This window comes from Bos mutus, chromosome 3, assembly GCF_027580195.1.
Source record: "Bos mutus isolate GX-2022 chromosome 3, NWIPB_WYAK_1.1, whole genome shotgun sequence".
In the NCBI taxonomy this organism is placed as follows: Eukaryota; Metazoa; Chordata; class Mammalia; order Artiodactyla; family Bovidae; genus Bos; species Bos mutus.
This window is the reverse complement of record NC_091619.1, coordinates 5,236,128-5,261,131: the sequence shown is the minus strand read 5'-3', so window position 1 is coordinate 5,261,131 and position 25,004 is coordinate 5,236,128. Positions and strand designations below refer to the sequence as shown.

At 40.2% G+C, this 25,004-nt stretch overlaps 1 protein-coding gene across 1 annotated transcript in view; it reads right to left on the bottom strand.

Annotated features, from left to right (window-relative positions):
• Window positions 1-25,004, bottom strand: part of ATF6 (activating transcription factor 6) — a 235,559-nt gene that overhangs the window by 5,760 nt on the left and 204,795 nt on the right. The gene's annotated exons all lie outside the window — the stretch shown is intronic.

Below are 25,004 nucleotides of genomic sequence, written 5' to 3'. Positions count from 1 at the left end.
TGGCATAAAACTGATGGAAGAATTATAAATAGATAACATCTTTCAAGTCCAGCTGAACAGTCACAGCAATACAGTCAGAGGAAGAAGGCTGGAGAGTCAACGTGGCATCTCAGTTTGCATTCTGAACCACGAATCCAGAGCTGGGTGTGGGGATCAGGAAGAAGCTGGCGAAGGCCCAGTCCTCCACTGCCTTTTCATGAAGATGATACACGGCCAGCCAGTGATTTTTAAATTAAACACTTGGCTTCTCTAGGACAAAGAACTGAATTTAAAAGTAGAATTCTTTCTATTCCATTATCTTTTTATTTATTTTCTACTACTACACCATGTATGCCAAGTATTATAAATCCAGAGGAAGAAAATCCAAAGCTTGACATATGATCCTCAGATTCCATTATGTTTGGGAAAACTGAACTATGGAGTTTGTCACTTATGAGGCAGGAAAAGATTTACAGAGATCACCTAATCTGGGGTGTCTTAAAACAGGGTCTACTGCAAAGACCTCAGAGTCCATAAGTTCCCTGAAATTACATGCAAAGTTCTATTTGTGTGAGCATTTTTCTGGAGAGGGGGGTTACATCAGATTCTTGATGAGGTCTATCGCCTCTTAAAGGTTAAAAACGATTAAATCTAATAAGCTATCAACCTCAAGTGCCTTGAGCAGATCATATTTTTAAAGCTAATGGAAGACATAATTCTTGCACTTTTATTGGCTGATTGTTTCAATTTCTAAAATAGTCTCCACTGATGGTGAATTTCCCACTACAAGTCTTATTATAAGTCTCTTTGATTACAGTTAAAGCTAATTTCCTTCTTTCCCAGCCGTACTAGTGATGAAGAGCAGTCATTTGCTGCTGGATATTAACTAACCCTACTTATTTTTTAAGACCATTGCTATGGAATTTTAACCCCAATTTTACAGCTCCTGCTACTCTGTAATGGCTATCAAATCATTTACTTATCTTTAGAGAATTAAATCTGATTGCCTGCAAGTTAGCCAACGTTTCCCTATCCAGGTGTTTTCTTTTCTAAAAAGTAGGCAATGGAAGAAAGACAAGCTGCTAACGTATTTGGAGTTATTACATTCAGAACATGTGATACAGTTCAGATTCCAAGGTACCACACTAGTCATTTCCTTTTGGAACCATGGTCCCTCTCTTTTAGAAAAACTGAAAGATTGTATGTGTGCGTGCACGTGCACACACACACACACACACACACACATGACCGAATAATGAAAAACACGTGTATAAGAGACATAATATACATTACTAATTTTTACTACTTTCCTGGATTGACTCAAAATCCAGATGACAGTATAAGATCAAAACTAGGTTCTCTCATATAGCCCATACCACCTGCAGAAGTCATCAGAGCCTGTGTGCCTGAGATGCTTTAAATTGATAACTGGAGTTCTTTAATATCTTAAATATTGGGAAGAGATGAAAAACCTGGTGGTATGAGCTCAGATGCTTGGGGGAAAACTAAAGCTGTGTCATGATTCCAAAAACCTGGGAGTCCCCTGCCATGGCTGAAATGGCATCATTATTTTAAGCCCATCCAGGAGGCTCAGGCTAGCTATGGTTCAGGAAGCTTTAAAATGGACTCTCTTCTTCACTCCTTTCTGAAATTTGAGGCCAAGGAAAGGACCAGCAATACTAGAAGAAGACTCTACCAGATAGGATATGAATGTCTTAAACTGAATTTAGGAAGCCCTTCTAAACGACAAACTGATAATTTAGGGTTTAAAGTGACATACCATTAGGACTCCCAAGTTACCCACAACCTCTAAAAAAATAAGAGTAGCTCTAGCAATTTCTTTTCTTTGGTCCACTCTGTGGGACCTTATAAAAGAGTCCTTTGGGGGTTTCAGTACTGACCCCCTTGCATAATGAGTGGGGTGGTCTTAGCATTACTGATGAGGTTCTAATTATTTTAACTAAAGGAGAACAGAATGAGAAACAGCTTATGATAACTTGTGGCCTGGTAGGCCCTTCCCCTGTGCTGTCAGGCACACAGTCTGCTTCCAGGAGAAACAGAGAGACTCTGAAACTCTGAAATTTGTGCCTCACTGTGAATAATACAAGGGGTCTACCGGTGGTACAGCGGTAAAGAATCTGCCTGCCAACGCAAGAGATGCAAGAGACGTGGGTTTGATCCCTGGGTTGGGAAGATGACTGTATATACAGCCCATGGGGTTGCAAAGAGTCAGACGTGACTGAGTGACTTTCACTTCACACTTCCAGTATTCTTGCCTGGAGAATCCCATGGATGGAGGACCCTGGTGGGCTACAGTCCATGGGGTCACAAAGAGTTGGACATGACTAAGCACGCACGCATGTGAATAATATACACCAGAGTAGGTTCTAACTGGAGAGATGAGACCTGAAGATTCTGGTGGCTCAGGGAAAAGGGAGAGGAAGAGTCTCTGAAGGAAAATCCAGACAGGATGTGAGAGGCTGAGGACTGACTGCACACTCTCATTAAGGGCCAGGCTTCCATTATGAAGGGGCAGCACCCCCAGAAAAGAGAAAACATCACAGCTCATGGGCTTTCTGACAAGAGGGAACAAGGTAAATACTGGATTAGGGAGTTGTTAGAGTTGAGTTATGTGAAAAGATTGCTAAAACATTTTTTGTGTACTTAATGAAAAAAGACAGTGACTATTTGGGAAAAACAGAACTAAAAGGAACAGTGTGGAGCACAGACGGTAAAGGTTCACTCTCCCTCTTGCACTGGCAAGCGCTGTTTTGGGTGCTGCACAAGTGATGTAACTGATCTTAGGTTCTGGGCCTTCTGGAGTAAACACAATGAGAAGAAGCATTGACCTGAGTCAGGAAAAAGGTATAAAATACGAATACTTCACGTTCAAAATTAATCAGGCAAATAAAAAGGAAGAGGTGACTGACTTGAAACATGAGCGCCAGAAAGTGATTCTGAATGCCCAGAAGGACTGGGAAAGCATGAAAAAGAGCGCCTGGATAGTGGAGGTGGAAAAACTCTAGGCACTGTGAAATGCTGAATGCCTGTAAACACACAGTGACTGAATTAAGAATGGCCTGCCAAGAGGCTGTTAGCTGGGAGATGACTAACACATACATCAGAACCTTGACCGTAAACAGAATTCAAATACCTCAGAATTTTACAGAAAGCTTAATTTAAAAGCAAAACAAAACAAAACAAGACTTCACCAGTGCTTTGCAAAGAAGTTATGTATGAGAAAACAGATTTCTGTTCAGAATCAGACACTAATCAAGCTAGGCTGGTGACTGGCAGTAGGCTGTCAGTATCTGTACCTGAATTCTGCGGGGTGTGGGGAGACATGGATGGTAAATAAAAATCCCCCCTTCCACGGATCACAAGATATAACTTCATCCAAAACAAACAAACTGAAAAATGAGGAAAGAAACCCAAATGGGTAAGAAAGTGGAGACAAAGGGAATGGAAGGTGGGAACAGAATGAACAATAACGTGGTAAAATATCACATGTGTGCCGGTTGTGACCATCCCAGTGCGCCATGCGTTGGAAAAAAATTAAAAAGCTCTTTCTACTCTTCTACCCAAATTCTCCATTCAACTTCTTTTTTTAAAAATTAATTTAATTGTAGGATAATTACTTTACAACATTGTGATGGTTTTTGCCATACATCAGTATGAATCAGCCATAGGTATACATATGCCCCCTCTATCCTGAAGCCCCCCTCCCATCTCCTTCCCCACTCTAAACCTCCAGATGTCACAGAGCACCGGCTTTGGATGCCCTGCCTCATACATCAAACCCACACTGGTTATCTATTTCATATGTAGTAGTGTATATGTTTCAATGTTATTCCTGTTTCAAGAACTTCTTCTGAGAACCTTCTATGAAAATTCCAATATTGACCTTTTTCTTATAACCAATATATAAATGTTCTATGTCACTGAATATGTTAAAATACTGACAGAAAAGAGGTTTGGCTCTTTTAAAAAATGTCTGGCATTTTTGAAGGTAGCAGGTAAGGGATCAGATCACTGGTCGCGCTAGAACCTTTCCCTCATCAGCGGGGAAGAAGACTGAGTGAATAACTAAGAGTCATACTGAAGATGGGCTTCCCAGGTGACACTGGCGGTAAAGAAGCCACCTGCCAATGCGGGAGACATTAAGAGACGCAGGTTTGATCTCTGGGTCAGGAAGATCCCCTGGAGGGAGGGCATGGCAACCCACTCCATTCTTCTTGTCTGGAGAATCCCCATGGACAGAGGAACCCGACGGACTACAGTCCACGGGATTGCAGAGTTGGACACGACTGCAGTGACTTAGCAGGCAGGCATACTGCAGATGGAAACACAAAATACACTTCTGACTTGACTCTTTCCAGAGACATAAGGAAGAACACCTGCAGGAGCAAAGAGCACCCAGTAACTTCTATTGTCTGCCCTTTGCTGTTTCTCAGACAGTGGCGAGATTTCAGGCTGTGAATGTCCAAGAAAATCAGAGATACCAAAGGAACACTTCATGCAAAGATGAGCTCAATAAAGGGCAGAAATGGTATGGACCTAACAGAAGCAGAAGATATTAAGAAGAGATGGCAAGAATACACAGAAGAACTGTACAAAAAAGATCTTCACGACCCAGATAATCACGATGGTGTGATCACTGACCTAGAGCCAGACATCCTGGAATGTGAAGTCAAGTGGGCCTTAGAAAGCATCACTACAAACAAAGCTAGTGGAGGTGATGGAATTCCAGTTGAGCTATTTCAACTCCTGAAAGATGATGCTGTGAAAGTGCTGCACTCAATATGCCAGCAAATTTGGAAAACTCAGCAGTGGCCACAGGACTGGAAAAGGTCAGTTTTCATTCCAATCCCAAAGAAAGGCAATGCCAAAGAATGCTCAAACTACACACACAATGCACTCATCTCACATGCTAGTAAAGTAATGCTCAAAATTCTCCAAGCCAGGCTTCAGCAATATGTGAACCGTGAACTTCCTGATGTTCAAGCTGGTTTTAGAAAAGGCAGAGGAACCAGAGATCAAATTGCTAACATCCGCTGGATCATCAAAAAAGCAAGAGAGTTCCAGAAAAACATCTATTTCTGCTTTATTGACTATGCCAAAGCCTTTGACTGTGTGGATCACAATAAACTGTGGAAAATTCTTAAAGAGATGGGAATACCAGACCACCTGATCTGCCTCTTGAGAAATTTGTATGCAGGTTAGGAAGCAACAGTTATAACTGGACATGAAACAACAGACTAGCTCCAAATAGGAAAAGGAGTACGTCAAGGCTGTATATTGTCACCCTATTTATTTAACTTCTATGCAGAGTACATCATGAGAAATGCTGGACTGGAAGAAACACAAGCTGGAATCAAGATTGCCGGGAGAAATATCAATAACCTCAGATATGCAGATGACACCACCCTTATGGCAGAAAGTGAAGAGGAACTCAAAAGCCTCTTGATGAAAGTGAAAGTGGAGAGTGAAAAGTTGGCTTAAAGCTCAACATTCAGAAAACTACGATCATGGCATCCAGTCCCACCACTTCATGGGAAATAGATGGGGAAACGGTGCAAACAGTGTCAGACTTTATTTTTCTGGGCTCCAAAATCACTACAGATGGTGACTGCAGCCATGAAATTAAAAGACGCTTACTCCTTGGAAGGAAAGTTATGACCAACCTAGATAGCATATTCAAAAGCAGAGACATTACTTTGCCAACAAAGGTTCATCTAGTCAAGGCTATGGTTTTTCCAGTGGTCATGTATGGATGTGAGAGTTGGACTGTGAAGAAGGCTGAGCGCCGAAGAATTGATGCTTTTGAAGTGTGGGGTTGGAGAAGACTCTTGAGAGTCCCTTGGACTGCAAGGAGATCCAACCAGTACATTCTGAAGGAGATCAGCCCTGGGATTTCTTTGGAAGGAATGATGCTAAAGCTGAAACTCCAGTACTTTGGCCACCTCATGCGAAGAGTTGACTCATTGGAAAAGACTCTGATGCTGGGAGGGATTGGGGGCAGGAGGAGAAGGGGACGACAGAGGATGAGATGGCTGGATGGCATCACTAACTCGATGGACGTGAGTCTCAGTGAACTCCGGGAGTTGGTGATGGACAGGGAGGCCTGGCGTGCTGCGATTCATGGGGTCGCAAAGAGTCAGACACGACTGAGCAACTGATCTGATCTGATCTGAGTGTCCAAGGGCAGGGAGGGACAGTGGGAGGGGCTTTATACATTTAAGTACAAGACAAACCAGAATTTGTTAAACTTTTTAAAAATACATGTGTATTTATTTTTTATTGAAGTATAGTTGATTTACTGTATTACATAAATTGCTATTATATTCCATTTAAAATTATTATAAAATATTGGCTATATTCTCTATGCTTGTAGCTTATTTTATACATAGTGGTTTCTACTTCTTTATTCCCTCCCTTTACCTTGTTTCTCCCCACTGGAAACCACTGCTTTGTTGTCCATATCTGGTAGTCTGTTTCTGTTTTATTATATTCAGTCATTTTATTTTTGACATTCCACATATAAATGATAACATACAGTATTTTTCTTTCTCTGTCTGATTTATTTCACTAAGCCTAAAAAGGTCCATCTAGTCAAGGCTATGGTTTTTCCAGTGGTCATGTATGGATGTGAGAGTTGGACTGTGAAGAAAGCTGAGTGCTGAAGAATTGATGCTTTTGAACTGTGGTGTTGGAGAAGACTCTTGAGAGTCCCTTGGACTGCAAGGAGATCCAACCAGTCCATTCTGAAGGAGATCAGCCCTGGGTGTTCTTTGGAAGGAATGATGCTAAAGCTGAAACTCCAGTACTTTGGCCACCTCATGTGAAGAGTTGAGTCATTGGAAAAGACCCTGGTGCTGGGAGGGATTGGGGGCAGGAGGAGAAGGGGACGACAGAGGATGAGAAGATGGCATCACCGACTCGATGGACGTGTTTGATTGAAGTCCTGGAGTTGGTGATGGACAGGGAGGTCCCGCGTGCTGCAATTCATGGGGTCACAAAGAGTCGGACACGACTGAGCAACTGAACTGAACTGGATACTCTTCAGTTCCATCCATGTTGTTGCAAATGGCGATGCTTCATTCTTTTTTATGGCTGAGTAGTATTCTGTTGCTATATACACCACATTTTCTTTATGCGCTCATCTACTGATGGACACCTAGATTGCCTTCATTATCTTGACTACTGTAAATAATGCTCTCATGAACACTGAGGTGCATGTGTTCTTTTGAATTAATGTCTTCATTTTCTTCAGATATATACTCAGAAGGGGAGTTGCTAGATCATATGGTAGTTTTATTTTTAGTTTCTTGAGGAGACTCCATATAGTTTTCCACAGTGGCTGTACCAATTTACATTCCCGCCAACAGTGTACAAGGATTTCTCCACATCCTCCCCAACATTTGTCATCTGTGGTCTTTTTGATGACAACCATTCTGATAGGTGTGAGGCGATATCTCATTGAGGTTTTGATTTGCATTTCTCATTAATCAGTGATGCTGAGGCGATATCTCATTGAGGTTTTGATTTGCATTTCTCATTAATCAGTGATGCTGAGCATTTTTTTTCATGTGCTTGCTGGGCATCTATACGTCTACTTTGGAAAAATGTCTATTCAGGTCCTCTGCACTTTTTTATTTGGGCTGTTTGCTTTTTCAACATTGAATTGTTATGAGCTGTTTATATATATTTTGGATATTAAACCCTTACTGGTCATATCACTGCAAATATTTTCTCCCATTCTCCTGTTTTCTCCCAAAATGGCTGTCTTCTTTTTGTTGGTGGTTTCCTTTGTTATGCAAAAGCTTTTAAGCTTAATTAGGTCCCATTTATTTACTTCTGTTTTTATTTCCTTTGCTTTAGGAGACAGATCCTAAATACTAGTGCTACAATTTTTGTCAAAAAGGGTTCTGCCTATGTTTTCTTCTAGGAGTTTTTATAGTTTCCAGTCTTACATTTAGGTTTTTAATCTATTTCAAGTTTATTTTTATATACAGTACTAGAGAATGTTCTCCTTTAATTCTTTTACATGTAACTGTGCAATTTTCCCAGCACCACTTAATGAAGACACTGTCTTTTCTCCATTGTATATTCTTGCCTCTCTTGTCATAGATTAATTGGCCATAAATGTGTGGATATGCTTCTGGGCTCTCTATTCTGTCCCGCTGATCTATGTATCTGTATACAGAACCATACTGTTTTGACGACTGTAGCTTTGTAGTATAGTCTGAAGTCAGGAAGTGTGATGCCTCCAACTTTATTCTTTCTTCTCAAGTTGCTTTGACTATTTGAAGTCTTTGGTGGTTCCATGTAAAATTTTTAGAATTGATTGTTCTAGTCCTGTGAAAAATGTCATAGCTATTTTGATAGGCAATACAATAAATCTGTAGATTGCTTTGGGTAGTATGGTCATTTTAACAAGATTAATTCTTCCAATTCATGAACATTGAATGTCTTTACAATTGTCTATACTGTCTTCGATTTCCTTCATCAATAACTTATAGTTTTCACAGTACAGGTCTTTTAACGTCCTTGGTTTAAATCTGTTGCTAGGAATTTTATTCTTTTCGATGCCAATGTAGATAGGACTGTTTTCTTGAATTCTCCTTCTGATACTTCATTATTAGTATATAGGGAAACAAAATATTTCTTTAATTAATCTTGTATCCTGTAACTGACTGAACTTATTTATTTAGTTTCGGGGTAGAGATTTCAGGGCTTTCTACATAGTGTCATGTCATAGTAGTGAGAGTTTTACTTCTTCCCATCCAATTTGTATGCCTTTTATTTCTTGTCTGATTAATATGGCTAGAACTTCCAACACCGTGTTAAACAGAAGTGGTGAGAGTTGGCATCCTTACCTTATTCCTGAGTTTACAGGAAAAACTTTCAGCTTTTCTTGTTGAATATATTAACTGTGGGTTTGTCATAAATGGCCTTTATTATGTTTAGATATGTTCCCACTATATTCACTGTGATGAGAGTTTTTATCATGAATGGATATTGAATTTTGTCAAATGCTTCTGCATCTGTTAAGACAATCATGTGATTTTTAGTCTTCATTTTGTTAATGTGATGTACCACATTAATTGATTTGCAGATATTGAGCCATCCTTCCATCCCTGGAATAAATCCCACTTGATCATGGTATGTGATCCTTTTTACATATTATTGAATTTGGTTTGCTAATACTTTGTTGTAGATTTTTGCATTTATAGTCATCAGAAATGTTGGCCTGTGATTTTCTTTTTTCATAGTATCTTTCTCTGATTTTGGTATCAGGGTAATTGTGGCCTTGCAGAATGAATTTGGATGTGCTCTCTCCTCTTCAGTTTTTCAGAATAGTTTGAGAAGGAGAGGTATGAATAGAATTTGTTAAATATTACATGATTATTATATTTCTGAACAATGGGGAGACAGATGAGAAAGAACTTATCTAGTTAGAAGATCTATAATAATTTAATTTTAAAAATGTATGGGCCTACAATAATGTCTATAAAACCCATCAACCCTTAAGGAAGACATGTAGTGGTCATGATGATTGAAGGAAACTACACTTACTGTTTTATATTTAAATATAAAGCATTTTTACATGTTTTTTTTTTTTATTATTTATTTATTTTTAAATTTATTTACTTATTTTTTAATATAAATTTATTTATTTTAATTGGAGGCTAATTACTTTACAATATTGTATTGGTTTTTATATATACTAAATTTCAGGAATAAACTACTGAGTAATTTATTTAATAACATTTAGTGGTTTGGTTTGCCAGACACTGTTCATCTAATACTCAAAGCAACCTCCTAATTCAGGCATTATTATTCCCATTTTATAGATGAGAAAACTGGAGCATAAAAATGTCATGCAACTAGCAATACAACAAGGAAATGGCACAGCAGGAAGTTCAAACATAGTCAGAGTGTCTTTAGAATACATTCTTACAAACCACTCCACTATGTTGGGAATATTATTATTTTTTAACTGAGATTTGTTTATCATCATTTCAGGAAATCACATCCCCAATGGCAAGTATCTTGTGATACTAAGTGACCCTTAGTACCTGGGTCACTATCAGGAAACGCTAGTATCAGTTTGTATTTGTAGCTGTTGCATTCCCAGTCATAGTAGGTACTGATTCAAGCACCTGACTTGTTCACTGTGTATTCTAATGCAATATAAGCATTATATTTATAATGCTTGAACATTATATATATTTATCCATTCAACAAATATTTACTGAATTCCTACCATGTGCCAGGCACTGAGGATACAGAAGTGAACAAAACAGAAAAAAAAAAAAATCTTATTCTCATAGAGTTTAACCCTTATAAAAGATGAAAATGAGGGTGGAGACCGAAACTAAATAAGTATACAGAATGTTGAATAAGTGGTATGGGTAAAAACAAAGCACCGAAGGTGGTTAGGGAGTGAGGGTGGCGGTGTGAGGAGTGGCTTGCAGTTTAGATGTGGTGCCCGGTGGAGGCTTCACTGAGAGGGTGACTTCTGCATAAGGACCTCAGGAGGTGAGGAGCGAGCCATGCAGCTATCAAGGGAGAAGTCGAGCACGTACATGTCTGAGATTCCATGACATTTTAGTGGAGAGAACAGGCAAGCAGTAGGAAATAGGGGTGAGGACTGATTGGCGGGAGAAAACAGGGTTAGAACTGTAATTTTGGAGTTTATTTGTAGACAAGACAGATGGAGTCCTGAAACCAAATGGTACTCTTGGGGAAAAAATGATGGGAACATGTGTGTTAAAAAGGATGGGCATGAACCCAGAGAATGGGAGAAAATAATTCCTTCATTTGCAAATAATCTCCAAAATATAAAAACAGCCCATGCAGCTCAATAAAAAAAAAACACACAACCTAATCAAAAAAGAGCTGGAAGATCTAAATAGACATTTCTCCAAAGATACACTGATGGCTACAAAGCACATGAAAAGATGCTCCAACATCACCTATTATTGGAGAAATACAAATCAAAACTACAATGAGGTATCACCTCACACCAGAGTGGCCATCACCAAAAAATCTGCAAACAGTAAATGCTAGAGAGAGTGTGGAGAAAAGGGAATCATCCTACAATATTGGTGGGAATGTAAATTGGTATAACCACTATGGAGGACAGTATGCAGGTTCCTTTTCATCCCAATCCCAAAGAAAGGCAATGCCAAAGAATGTTCAAACTACCGCACAATTATACTCTTCTCACATGCTAGCAAAGTAATGTTCAACATTCTCCAAGCTAGGCTTCAACAGTGCGTGAACTGAGAACTTCCAGATGTTCAAGCTGGATTTAGAAAAGGCAGAGGAAAAAGAGATCAAATTGCCAATATCAGTTAGATCAGAGAGAAAGCAAGAGAATTCCAGAAAAACATCTACTTCTGCTTCATTGACTACACTAAAGCCTTTGAATGTGTGTGGATCACAACAAACTGTGGGACTACCAGACCACCTTACCTGCCTCTTGAGAAATCTGCATGCAGGTCAAGAAGCAACAGTTACAACCGGACATGGAACAAAACTGGTTCCAAATCGGGAAAGGAGTACGTCAAGGTTGTATATTGTCACCCTGCTTATTTAACTTATATGCCGAGTACATCATATAAAATGCCAGGCTGGATGAAGCACAAGCTGGAATCAAGACTGGCGGGAGAAATATCAATAACCTCAGATATACAGATGACACCACCCTTATGGGAGAAAGTAAAGAGGAATTAAAGAGCCTCTTGATGAAAGTAAAAGAGGAGAGTGAAAGAGCTGGCTTAAAACTCAATATTCAAAAAACTAAGATCATGGCAACTGGTCCCTTCACTTTATGGCAAATAGATGGGGAAACAATGGAAACAGTGACAGACTTTATTTTCTTGGACTCCAAAATCACTGCAGATGGTGACTGCAGCCAGGAAATTAAAAGATGCTTGCTCCTTGGAAGAAAAGCTATGACCAACCTAGACAGTATATTAAAAAGCAGAGACATTACTTTACTGACAGAGGTCTGTATATTCAAAGCTATGGTTTTTTCAGTAGTCACATATGGATGTGAGAATTGGACCATAAAGAAGGCTGAGTGCTGAAGAACTGATGCTTTTGAAACGTGGTGTTGGAGCAGACTTTTGGGAGTCCCCTGGATAGCAAGGAGATCCAACCAGTCCATCCTAAAGGAAATCAGTCCTGAATATTCATTGGATGTTGAAGCTGAAACTTCAATACTTTGGCCACCTGAGGCGAAGAACTGACTCATTTGAAAAGACCCTGATGCTGGGAAAGATTGAAGGCAGAAGGAAAAGGGGATGACAGAGGATGAGATGGTTGGATGGCATCACTGACTCGATGGACGTGAGTTTGAGCAAGCTCTGGGAGTTGGTGACAGACAGGGAAGCCTTGCGTGCTACAGTCCTGGCATGCTGGGTTGCAAAGAGTCAGACATGACTGAGCGACTGAACTGAACTTAAAAAACTAAATATAGAACTACTATATGATCCAGCAATCCCACTCCTTGGCATGTATCTGGAGAAAACTGTAGTATGATAAGATACACGCATTCTGATGTTTACTGCTGCACTATTTACCAAAGCCAAGACAAAACTAAAGAAGATGTGGCACATATGTACAATAGGATAGTACTCAGCTGCAAAGAAGAACAAAATAATGTCATTTGCAGCAATGTGGATGGACTTAGAGACTGTTATACTGAGTGAAGAAGTCAGACAAAGACAGACAAATATCATATGATATGGCTTATATATGGAATGTAAAAAAAAAAAAAAAAGGTACAAATGAACTTACTTATAAAACAGAAATAGAGTCACTTGTAGAAAACAAACTTGTTACCAGGGGGGAAAAGGGGAAAGGACAGATAAATTGGGAGACTGACATATACACACTTCTATATATAAAATGAAAGTGAAATTGCAGTTGCTTAGCTGTGTCCGACTCTTGCGACCCCATGGACTGTAACCCGCCAGGCTCTTCTGTCCATGGGATTCTCCAGGCAAGAATACTGGAGGGGGTTGCCATTCCCTTCTCCAGGGGATCTTCCTGATCCAGGGATCAAACCCAGGTCTGCCACAGTGCAGGTAGATTCTTTACCATCTGAGCCACAGGGGAAGCCCCCATGTATAAAATAGCTACTGCACAGCCCAGGGACCTCTACTCAATACTCTGTAACATCCTTTATGGGAAAAGAACGTGAAAAAAAGAAAAGAGTAGATATATGTATAACTGATTCATTTTGCTGTATACCTGAAACTAACACAGCATTGTAAATCTACTATACTTCAATAAAAATTTTTTAAAAAGAATGATGAACATGAAGGAAAAGAGTAGATCTGTGGTTTTATCTGATCACCGAGAATACTTTTAACTGAGAAACCAAACTCAGTTTGTAATCTTCGTTCATTCATTCAACAAATGTTTATATACTAACTATAGGCCAGGCATGGTTATAGACTCTTAAAAGCATTCAGATCCTATTTTCTGTATCCAAATTAAACAGAGGGTGAATTTTCTAAAGGAAAACGGACACCATATCATGGGTCACAAAACTGTCCACAAACATTTACTAAGTGCCTTAAATTGTAAGGAATTACGTAAGACAATGAGGTTTCTCCCTTTATGCAGCTGACAGGAGTGTTTCAAAAGCAACAAAATCACATTTAAAATATTGGTAAAACATCAAACAAGTGCATTTCCTCAGAAAAGCCTTTCTTCTTACTACCAAAACTCAAGTCGCATCCTCAAATCACATCAGTTATTTTCCTTCATAGCACTTACCGCAACATATAATTAAACACTGGCTTATTTACTTGTTTATGAATATATGCCTCCCCTACTAGACCATCAAACTCCATAAACTCAAAGAATATGTCTCTTTCATTCACCACTACATATCTGGAATTAGCAACATCTCTTTACAGCAGACAATGAAAAATACAGAACATGGTTAAGAAGGCTGTCCTTCATACTTGCTAGTTATGTCATCAGGTAATTCTTTGCCCTATGAAAGTTCCATCATTCTTGACTCCAACTTGAGAAAGTGTCATCCTAGAATACTTCCAGAAATGGTAGCAACAAAGAATTTCTAATATCCTCAAACACAAAAATAATCCTACTCTGAAACACAGCTGAAGTCACTTCTTTTCAACCTCAAGTTTATATTCTGAATTCATAACCATCAACAATGACTCCTTTAAAGGTGACCAGATGAAATTTATCCCCTGGGAAATTTAGGGGCTTACAGAAGTTTAAGCTGTACATGGTCACGTTCCTACCTTTTCCCAAGTTCAGCTCCTCCTGGGCTTTCGATAGTTTGCTAGAATGATTTCAGGAAATCTGACTATAATTGTTCAGATTCCATAATAATTGTTCATAATTCCAAAACAATTCCATAGTTGTTCAAAGACTAATGGTATTAGTTTTGCTTTACCCTGGATTTGCCTAGTCTTTGCCTGAAAATGCTGCCCACATATGTGAGAGGTTTTTTTCATCAGATCATAAAAAGAGTTACATTTCATTGATCTTCAACAGCCCCTAACAGATCATTAAATGGATATGACAAAATTACTCATTTTGCTTCAAACTGGATTTCTAGACTACCAAACTGATATCTGATTATGTAATTTCAATTAGCCTGAAAAACTGAGAACAAGTGAACTTCAGTATGAGTGGCAACAAAGGGACTCACGAGAACACTGGGTTGGGGTTAAAATTAAAATTCATTCTGAAAGCTGAATGAACTAGACATAGGAGCTGATCTGTTGCCCTAAGACACAGTTTTGAGTTTTAGCCTGGGACGTGGGCCCAACTCTAGGGATGACCAATGTTATTGCTTCAAATAATAAAATTGCTGGCACCAAGTACTAGAAAACTGTTTCATGGTGTCACAATCTGCAATTTGAGACCCATAAGAACCGAACCAATGTTCAAAGGCACTTCCTTCTAAAACCAGAACACGTGGAAGAACTACCCCACAGGCAGATTAAGAACCAAACCTCTGCAATTACTAACACTGGGTCAAAGAGCACTCTTTCTTCTGAAAATCTGTGGCTCCGTAATTGCATTTAAAATTAATACATGGGAATTATACATTCTTCTCAGAGCATCAAAATGGCTTTCTCTGTAATATTTCTGCCCGTTGTGTTGGGCAGGCTCAGCTTCTACAAGGAATCACTAAATCAGAATTATAGAACGTGAAGGAACCTGAGGCCTGATATTGTCATATTGCTCTCAGCCTAGTAAAAAGTCTAGCATATGTTTTATTCATAAAATGGAATCTTAAAATATTTTGGAAATGACAGTCACTCAATATCAGGTACATGCAGAAAAACTCATTCACATTCTAGAAACAACTGCCAACAGGTTAAAATGAATGAAACCTGACATGGTATTGTAACTGTAGACTAAAAACCAACAAAGTGAAATATATATAGATATATATACATATATACACACACACACATATGTATATACCCAGAAAGCGGTTTGTGTAACACGGAAGGCTGCCATTCTTCATATTCTTTCAATAGGAAGAAGTGTCTTTTCCTCTCCACACCTGCTCAGATATAAAGCCTGTTTAAGGGCACAGAACAGGTGAGGGGCCCTGTAAATTTCAGAGGCTTCTCAGATACACCCACTTCTAAAGTCCATTTAACTTGGACAGCTCTTAGGAGGAGTCACAGTAGAAAGTCGGCTCCCTGAGGACAAGGAATTTTTATCCATTTCTCACTGCTGAATCTCCAGTGCTTGGCACACAGAAGGCACTCAATAGGCATTTTAAAATAAATGAATGAATGAGGCTTTGGTTGTGTGGAAGTGTTCCCACAGGATGCTGACTTACAGAGGGTGCTGGAAGTATTCTCCTCTACCACATACACAGAACTGAGCTCAACAAGAGTGAGAGTAAGGCGGCTTCCTCAGGAGGGACCCGCTCTCCTGTGGGTTCAGTTTTTAACCAGAGAATTCCCCCCTCTCTCAAAACAGGGGCAGGAGCGGAGGTAAGAGAGAGGCGGAGACCAGGTTCAGAGGTCAATGTCCACAAGGTTATTTGCCATTCTGGGTCTCATTTTCTCCACTGCAATGTCCGCAGTTCTCAGTCTGCAGGAAACCATGTTGCTTTTCAACTACATAATGTTCCGAAAAGCCTAGAACTCCCCAGTTTCCTGTGTTTACTCCCCACTCTTACAACTGATAATTCTGTAGGCTTACATAAGCAAAACCCAGGAAACAGGACTTCTTAAAGTGTCTGCATTTATAAATAGCCTGACTGCCCCGCTTAAGCACTGTAACGGGCAGTCCTGCCTCCAGGCAAGCTTCATTAACAATGTGCGTGCGTGCGTGCACGCATGTGTGTTCAGTCGTATCCAACTCTTTGTGACCCCATGGACCGTAGCCTGCCAGGCTCCTCTGTCCTTGGCTTCCCAGGCAAGAATACTGGAGTGGCTTGTCATTTCCTACTCCAGGGGGTCTTCCTGACCCAGGGATTGAACTCTTGCCTCTTGTGTCTCTGCACTGGCAAGTGGATTCTTTACCACTACGTAAGGCCAAATAAATGCTGAGATTCTGAGACTACTAATTCAATCTCACTCTTAGTTGAAATTTGACCAAGTGCTGGGTCATCTAGAGTTTACTTTTTCAGAAACCTAAAAAATAAGTAAGTTTATCTTTTAGACACAGAGGTCTTTGATAACAAATAGGATTTTTTTTTAAAGTTAAGAAACTGGTATAAACAGTACTTGTAGATATCTGGAAAAGAAATAATTGTTGAGTGCCTTATTCAGATGTTCCTATAAATGAGTGAGGCTCACTGTTTCAGTATTCACTTTATTCTTGCAGATGAAGTAATCAGAAAATTAGTGGGAAAAAATTTCCCTTTTGTTATTATTGGAAACTAATCTAGAAAAGTTGTCTAACAATTGAGGAAAGATCTCTGGATTTATTTAGAGAAAAATACTAGAGGATACTTGGTTAAACAGCTGATAGAAGTCATCACCAAGTACAATTAAGGCTCTGCTGTGAACTGATACCCCATCCTCAACCCACCCTCCACATTAGAAATGGCCTGGACGGTCTTGTCTCAGATTCTCAAAAGAAATGGCCTAAGGACTGTATAAGATTTTTGATTTTATAACACAAAAATAATCTGGAATATACTATTCTACACATTGAATAATTTTTCCATTCTGGGAATTCTGATACACTACCACATCAGCCTACAAATAGTACCACTTTGACTCCTACAACAAATGCCTCTTTTCCAAGAATTTTTCATGAGTTCTGAATTAATATAAAGTGGGATACAGACAAGCTCTCTCTTGCTATATGGTTGAACTATTATTCTCTGAGCCATAAAAGCTATTTCTCTTTTTGGCAGGGAAGCCATTTTCTCTCAGACATTTCTATTTCTTTCAGAAAAAGGAAGCAGTCATATTTACAAAACTACTGAATAAATCCTGGTACTATATAGGTTTTTGGCAAGAAGCCAAACAGCATTTTGGAAAAGTTTAAAGTGAATTAACTATAAAATGTTCTGATCAATAAATGTCATGTGATTTGCTGAGCAAAGAGTGAGAACGGGGTGTGAATGTTAATATTCAGGTGAAGTTCAGTAAGTCTCCTGCTCTCATTTTTTTTCACAAACTAAATTCACAAAAGCAGAGGGTGCTTGTTTTTTTGTTTTTGTTTTTTTTTAAGATAAGACCTGATACATAAAAAATTATCGATAAATAATGAATGAAAAATGGGTACAATTGAGTACATGTCACATTCGAGTGTTCTACTCAGCTATGAAGATGACAAACCCTGCTGAAAACCCAAAACTAAGCCTGCTCCATCCCCCAAGGCCCGTGTGGAATGTATGCCACATACACTCTGAGAATCGCGTCAAGACCAAATTCCCAGAGACTCCTGGTGTCAACTAGGATACTCAAACCAGAAAGAGATTTTTTGATCAAGGATGTAATTTTGACTTTTTAAACTCAGAGAATTTCTCCTCCTCTCTCATGGAACAGTGCCTAACAGGTGGCACTGCTACAGCAGAAGCATAACCTTCTTAGAGGATCTGTGGTTGTCTCACAGGAGTGTAACATCATGGATACAGGCTCCTCCTCACACTTTAGTTTGTTAAAGACTCTTTGGGCTTGCAGTCAGGTATCCTGTACTGTCTTATCTAAATACTTGGGTAGGAGAACAGAAAATGTGCTCATGAAAGCTAGTGGCTATGCATTCAGTGGATCCAGCATGGTGTCAGGGCAGGCACTGCTCTCAGCTGAAATGTCTAACCAAATCCCTGATCATTCACAGAACTAGCAAATGATTACATGACACAGTCCCTATTGGTAAGTAGTTCGCAATCAAGCTGGCAGATAAAATATACAGAGGAAGAAGACACTAATAATAGTTCAGAAGGAAGATATTCTAAAATTACTGAAAAATATAGCAATTTGCTTGTATGCAATAGAAATTAACAATGATAAGCTTATTAGGATCCTATCTGTACTTCTGTTATGACAGACAATTATACTTTCTCCTAGTGAAAAGTCATGTAAGAATAAATACAGCAGTGATCAGTTGGTGTTTTGGAAACTGCATGACCTGTGAAATCCAAACGCTGGCTGGTATGGTGACAGGAGTAATGGTTATAATAAATTAACTTCAGTTCAAGCAAAGAACTTAATACAGTTGCCTCTAAGTGCAGCTATAAAAGTGCTTGGGGATAAGGAGAAAGAAGAGATTAATTCTTTCTGGAGAAAATGGAAATTCAGTAAGAGAAAGGTGACTTAGGAGGCTGATGTTTTATTGTTTGTCTTGGGGTTTTTTTGGCCGTGTGGCATGTGGGGTTCTTAGATCCGCACGCCCTGCACTGGGAGTGCAGAGTCTTAACCACTGAACCACTAGGGAAGTCCCTGATGTTTTTGTTTTCTTTTATTTCCAAATAAAAGTTTTGGTTTGATTACTGATCAAATCCCAAATTGAGTAATTAGCTTACTATTCTTACTTTCTCAAATTTGTTCTACCTTGTCAGGGGTCATGGCAGGTTCACTTAGTCACAAACCATTGTGCAAGGAGTAAAACAGGACTGGAGATCACAAAACTTACTCAACTTGTGCATTTAAGAACCAATATTTGTCGAGGAGCTTGGAGAGCTGCCTTCTGCTCATAAGGATATGCACACCACCTCCAAATAACTGTACTCCCTCCACAGACAGAATTTTTATGAAAGAAACAGATATATTGCAAAACAACTGCCTTACTCCTTCTTTGCCAAAACCGTTGTACAGAGTTGGACAACCACCCACCTGACTCACCAGTGCACTTTTTGTATCCGGCTGCCTGGAGCACATCCTTAACTCAGAACAGCAACAGTGCAGAGCCATGCGGCAGACTTGCCTCCTTTCCTGACCTGTGGATCACTGATTTAGTTCCCTAGTCTAAAGCGGCCTTGCCTTCTGGTTTGTTTGCCCCTTTGGTGAGTGGCAGAGTCTCCCTGTGGCAGAGGCTGCATGAGAGACCGGCATGCTTGCCAATCCTGTAATGTGACACAGGGAGGTGAAAATCCCTAGGTTTATGCAGCTCTCCACCTGTTCTCATTACTCCTGCTATGTGGGGACAGCGCCGAGGAAGGGCTGGCCTGTGTCCCCTATGATACAGTAACTGATGCAATAATTGTTTTAAAAGTGCAAATTACCTAAAAAGTATTCCTAATAAACTAGATTCTATGTTATAAGATCACTTACAACCTCTTGTGGATTTTGACCTCACTCAGCTCCAAACTGAAAAAGCATGGAATGTGGACCAGAAGATCAGGGTCAGCTTAAACTCTGACACTGCTGGTCCACAGTATTTTCCGGGGAAAACCACTTTACCTTTTTCATCTTCCATTTTCTGGTTTCTTTTTCATGCACTGAATATTTACTGAGTGCTTTCTATGCACCAAGCCTGTTCTAGGTGCTGGAGCTAAGAAGTGAACAAAACAGACCAAAGCATTTCTTCACGGCATTTCCTCACAGTGTATCCATTCTAGTGGGTAGGAGGAGGCCGATGATTAACAGTTCAGTTCAGTCGCTCAGTTGTGTCCAACTCTTTGTGACCCCAAGAACCGCAGCACGCCAGGCCTCTCTGTCCATCACCAACTCCCAGAGTTAACCCAAACCCATGTCCATCGAGTTGGTGATGCCATCCAAAAATCTCATCCTCTGTCATCCCCTTCTCTTCCCGCCCTCAATGTTTCCCAGCATCAGGGTCTTTTCAAATGAGTCAGCTCTTCGCATGAGGTAGCCAAAGTATTGGAGCCTCAGCTTCAACATCAGTCCTTCCAATGAACACCCAGGACTGATCTCCTTTAGGATGGACTAGTTGGATCTCCTTGCAGTCCACGGGACTCTCAAGAGTCTTCTCCAACACCACAGTTCAAAAGCATCAATTCTTCGGCGCTCAGCTTTCTTCACAGTCCAACTCTCATCCATACATGACCACTGGAAAAACCATAGCCTTGACTAGATGGACCTTTGTTGACAAAGTAATGTCTCTGCTTTTTAATATGATGTCTAGGTTGGTCATAACTTTCCTTCCAAGGAGTAAGCGTCTTTTGCAGTCACCATCTGCAGTGATTTTGCAGCCCCCCAAAATAAAGTCAACCACTGTTTCCCCATCTATTTCCCATAAAGTGATGGGACCAGATGCTATGATCTTCGTTTTCTGAATGTTGAGCTTTAAGCAAACTTTTTCACTCTCCTCTTTCACCTTCATCAAGAGGCTTTTTAGTTCTTCTTCACTTTCTGCCATAAGGGTGGTGTCATCTGCATATCTGAGGTTATTGGTATTTCTCCCGGCAATCTTAATTCCAGCTTATGCTTCTTCCAGCCCAGTATTTCTCATGATGTACTCGGCACAGAAGTTAAATAAACAGGGTGACAATATACAACCTTGACGAACTCCTTTTTCTATTTGGAACCAGTCAGTTGTTCCATGTCCAGTTCTAACTTTCGCTTCCTGACCTGCATACAGATTTCTCAAGAGGCAGGTCACGTGGCTTGGTAATCCCATCTCTTTCAGAATTTTCCACAGTTTGTAGTGATCCACACAGTCAAAGGCTTTGGCATAGTCAATAAAGCAGAAATAGATGTTTTTCTGGAACTCTCTTGCTTTTTTGATGATCCAGCAGATATTGGCAATTTGATCTCTGGTTCCTCTGCCTTTTCTAAAACCAGCTTGAACATCTGGAAGTTCACGGTTCACCTATTGCTGAAGCCTGGCTTGGAGAATTTTGAGCATTACTTTACTAGCATGTAAGATGAGTGCAATTGTGTGGGAGTTTGAACATTCTTTGGCATTGCCTTTCTTTGGGATTGGAATGAAAACTGACCTTTTCTAGTCCTGTGGCCACTGCTGAGTTTTCCAAATTTGCTGGCATATTGAATGCAGCACTTTCACAGCATCATCTTTCAGGAGTTGAAATAGCCCCATGGAATTCCATCACCTCCACTAGCTTTGTTCGTAGTGATGCTTCGTAAGGCCCACTTGACTTCACATTCCAGGATGTCTGGCTCTAGGTGAGTGATCACACCATCGTGATTATCTGGGTCGTGAAGATCTTCTTTGTACAGTTCTTCTGTGTATTCTTGCCACCTCTTCTTAATATCTTCTGCTTCCGTTAGGTCCATACCATTTCTGTCCTTTATCGTGCCCATCTTTGCATGAAATGTTCCCTTGGTAATTTTCTTGAAGAGATCTTTAGTCTTTCCCATTCTATTGTTTTCCTCTATTTCTTTGCATTGATCACTGAGGAAGGCTTTCTTATCTCTCCTTGCTACTTTTTGGAACTCTGCATTCAAATAGGTATAGCTTTCCTTTTCTCCTTTGCTTTTTGCTTCTCTTCTTTTCTCAGCTATTTGTAAGGCCTCCTCAGACAGCCATTTTGTCTTTTTGCATTTCTTTTTATTGGGGATCTTCTTGATCCCTGTCTCCTGTACAATGTCACGAACCTCTGTCCATAGTTCATCAGGCACTCTGTCTATCAAATCTAGTCCCTTAAATCTATTTCTCACTCCCACTGTATAATCAGAAGCAATGTGATTTAGGTCATACCTGAGTGGTCTAGTGGTTTTCCCTACTTTCTTCAATTTAAGTCTGAATTTGGCAGTAAGGAGTGTAATAATAAACAAGAGAAATAAATACCTAGTATGTTTGAAAATGAACACCAAGGACAAAACTAAAGCATGGAAGGGACACATGAAATACTGAGGAGTTGAACCTAATTTTAGAAAGAGTGGTCTAGCAACAACTGACCAGGAAGATGATTTTTGGTGAAAACGCGACTTTTTTGTCAAGACCTGACAGTGCAGAGGCAGCTGGTCATGCAGGTCCCTGGGGAAGGGCATTTCCGGCTGAGGGAAGAGCCCCGATAAAGGCCCCGTGTGTCTGAGGAACGGCCTCCTGGCCAGCGCGACTGGGGCAGAGGTAGAAGCAGGGCTGAGGCCAGAGTGGGGCCAGGGCGCCAGACCCCTACAGGCCACACGGATTTGGGCCTCTACTCTAGATAGATGAGACACAACTGGGGGGCTGAACATGAGTGTCACTGACTGACTTAGATTTTAATAAGATCATTTTGACCAGTTTCTTGCTTATTTATTGCAAAAATTGCATTCGTATTTCCAAAGTTCTTAAGAATTAAATGCGATCATCTGGTGGAGGACTTTCAGGCTATAAAGCGACATAAAATGTTACCTTCTGTCATTGTGTGGAGTCACACAGTGGAGAGACGCCAGGCTTTGGAATCACAGACGTGAGTCTGAAGGTGAGCTTTTCTAATTGGTAGCTAGAGAGTGAAAAGGTGGCTTAAAGCTCAACATTCAGAAAATTAAGATCATGGCATATGGTCTCATCACTTCATGGCAAATAGATGGGGACAGTGGAAACAGTGTCAGACTTTATTTTTTTGGGCTCCAAAATCACTGCAGATGGTGACTGCAGCCATGAAATTAAAAGACGCTTACTCCTTGGAAGGAAAGTTATGACCAACCGATAGCACATTAAAAAGCAGAGACATTACTTTGTCAACAAAGGTCCGTCTAGTCAAGGCTATGGTTTTTCCTGTGGTCATGTATGGATGTGAGAGTTGGACTGTGAAGAAAGTGGAGCACCAAAGAATTGATGCTTTTGAACTGTGGTGTTGGAGAAGACTCTTGAGAGTCCCTTGGACTGCAAGGAGATCCAACCAGTCCATTCTAAAGGAGATCAGTCCTGGGTGTTCTTTGGAAGGACTGATGCTAAAGCTGAAACTCTAATACTTTGGCCACCTCATGCGAAGAGTTGACTCATTGGAAAAGACTCTGTTGCTGGGAGGAACTGGGGGCAGGAGAAGGGGATGACAGAGGATGAGATGGCTGGATGGCATCACCGACTCGATGCACATGAGTGTGGGTGAACTCCGGGAGTTGGCGATGGACAGGGAGGCCTGGCGTGCTGCGATTCATGGGGTTGCAAAGAGTTGGACACGACTGAGCTACTGAACTGAACTGAAGTTTTTGTAACTTCGTCTGTAACAGGGAAGCTAATATCTACCCTGTAGGGTGGCTGTGAGACTTAAACACATAGATTAAAGTACCTAACACAGCATGCAATGTACACCCCTCTAAGTAGCAAGGACACAAGACGTCAGAGCACAGGGAAAAGGCCTGGGAATCTGTGACCCCAGGGTCTAGCTGTGACTTTCCACTCCTTTATGGTCTTGTGGTGACGGACTTAGCTGCATTCTTTAAAGCTGATTCATTTTCTCCATCTCTCTGATGGATGGAGGTTACAGTTTCCTGTGGTGGTATGAGGGTTAAGAAGTTAATGCCTGTGACCCTGCTGTTTGAAAGCAGATACTACAGAATGTTCCTATTGTTAATACAAGTGTGACTAAGGCTTACGCTAAGGAGACAGTGAGAGATTCCAGAGGAAGCTGCTGCTTTGGAAACAATATGAGATTTATGTTTATCCTGAGAACGCTTTCCAGAACCGTTGAAGTTCTATGACTTATATTAAAAAAAGAAGAAGAAGAAAGAGAAGAAAAAGGAGACAGGTCTACAGCATCAGACGTCTGTTATTACATAGTAGAAATGGTTGCAGAGGGGAAATTCTGGCACATATTAAAAACCTGTTTTAACTCTTGCTTTAGAGCTAAGAAAGCACTAGAAAATTTGGCTATTTTCCTATCTCTTTTTCAGATAAGTTATCCCAGTCCGCTTCCTGTAACTTGGTATGTCTCATCAGAATTCATGACATCTTTCTGGGCTTCTTCAATAAAAAATTTGGGGCCCTTCTTGGGATAAAACAACTGGAACCACTACATAGTTTATATAGGTCACTATTAATCTCTATGGAAGGCAGGCTGAAGGCTGAAAACTAGGCTGGTTTATGACCTAGAAAATGTAGGCCATAAGCTTTCTTGAAATAATCCGTATTTCTTGGGATTTTTTAAAAAGCAAGATATCAAAGCAGAGACGGCTTGCCACTCAGCCTCTTCCATAGACCAACAGTGACTTGCTACTTTTATGCTATTAGCTCATCTCATCAAAATACCACCAAACACAGAAAGCTATGCTGGACTGCAGCCGGGCATCACACATCCCAAGCAACTGTAAAATGTAGTCACCACCTATGTTTCTGCACTAATAGGCACTATGTAATCTTAACAGAGCTGTGAATATACTCAATTTAACCTTTATTTTTAAAGCAGGACTAAAATATCCAATTTAATATGTAGTACAGCAGCTCTCAATTAATAGAGTGTAATAAACAAGGGCTTTTCTGAGATATATAAGGCAAGCAAGGCAGATGTTCTCCCAGTGGGAGTTTGTTCATATGATCAATATGATTCAGTTACATAAATATTTACTTAACAGCTGTTCTGTGTTGGGTACTGTGCTGGGTGCTGGAAAAAGAGATGAGTAAGACCTGGCCCCGGATCAAGGCATTTAAGGGAGGCAGCAATGTAAACAGATACAGGCAGCATAGGTGCT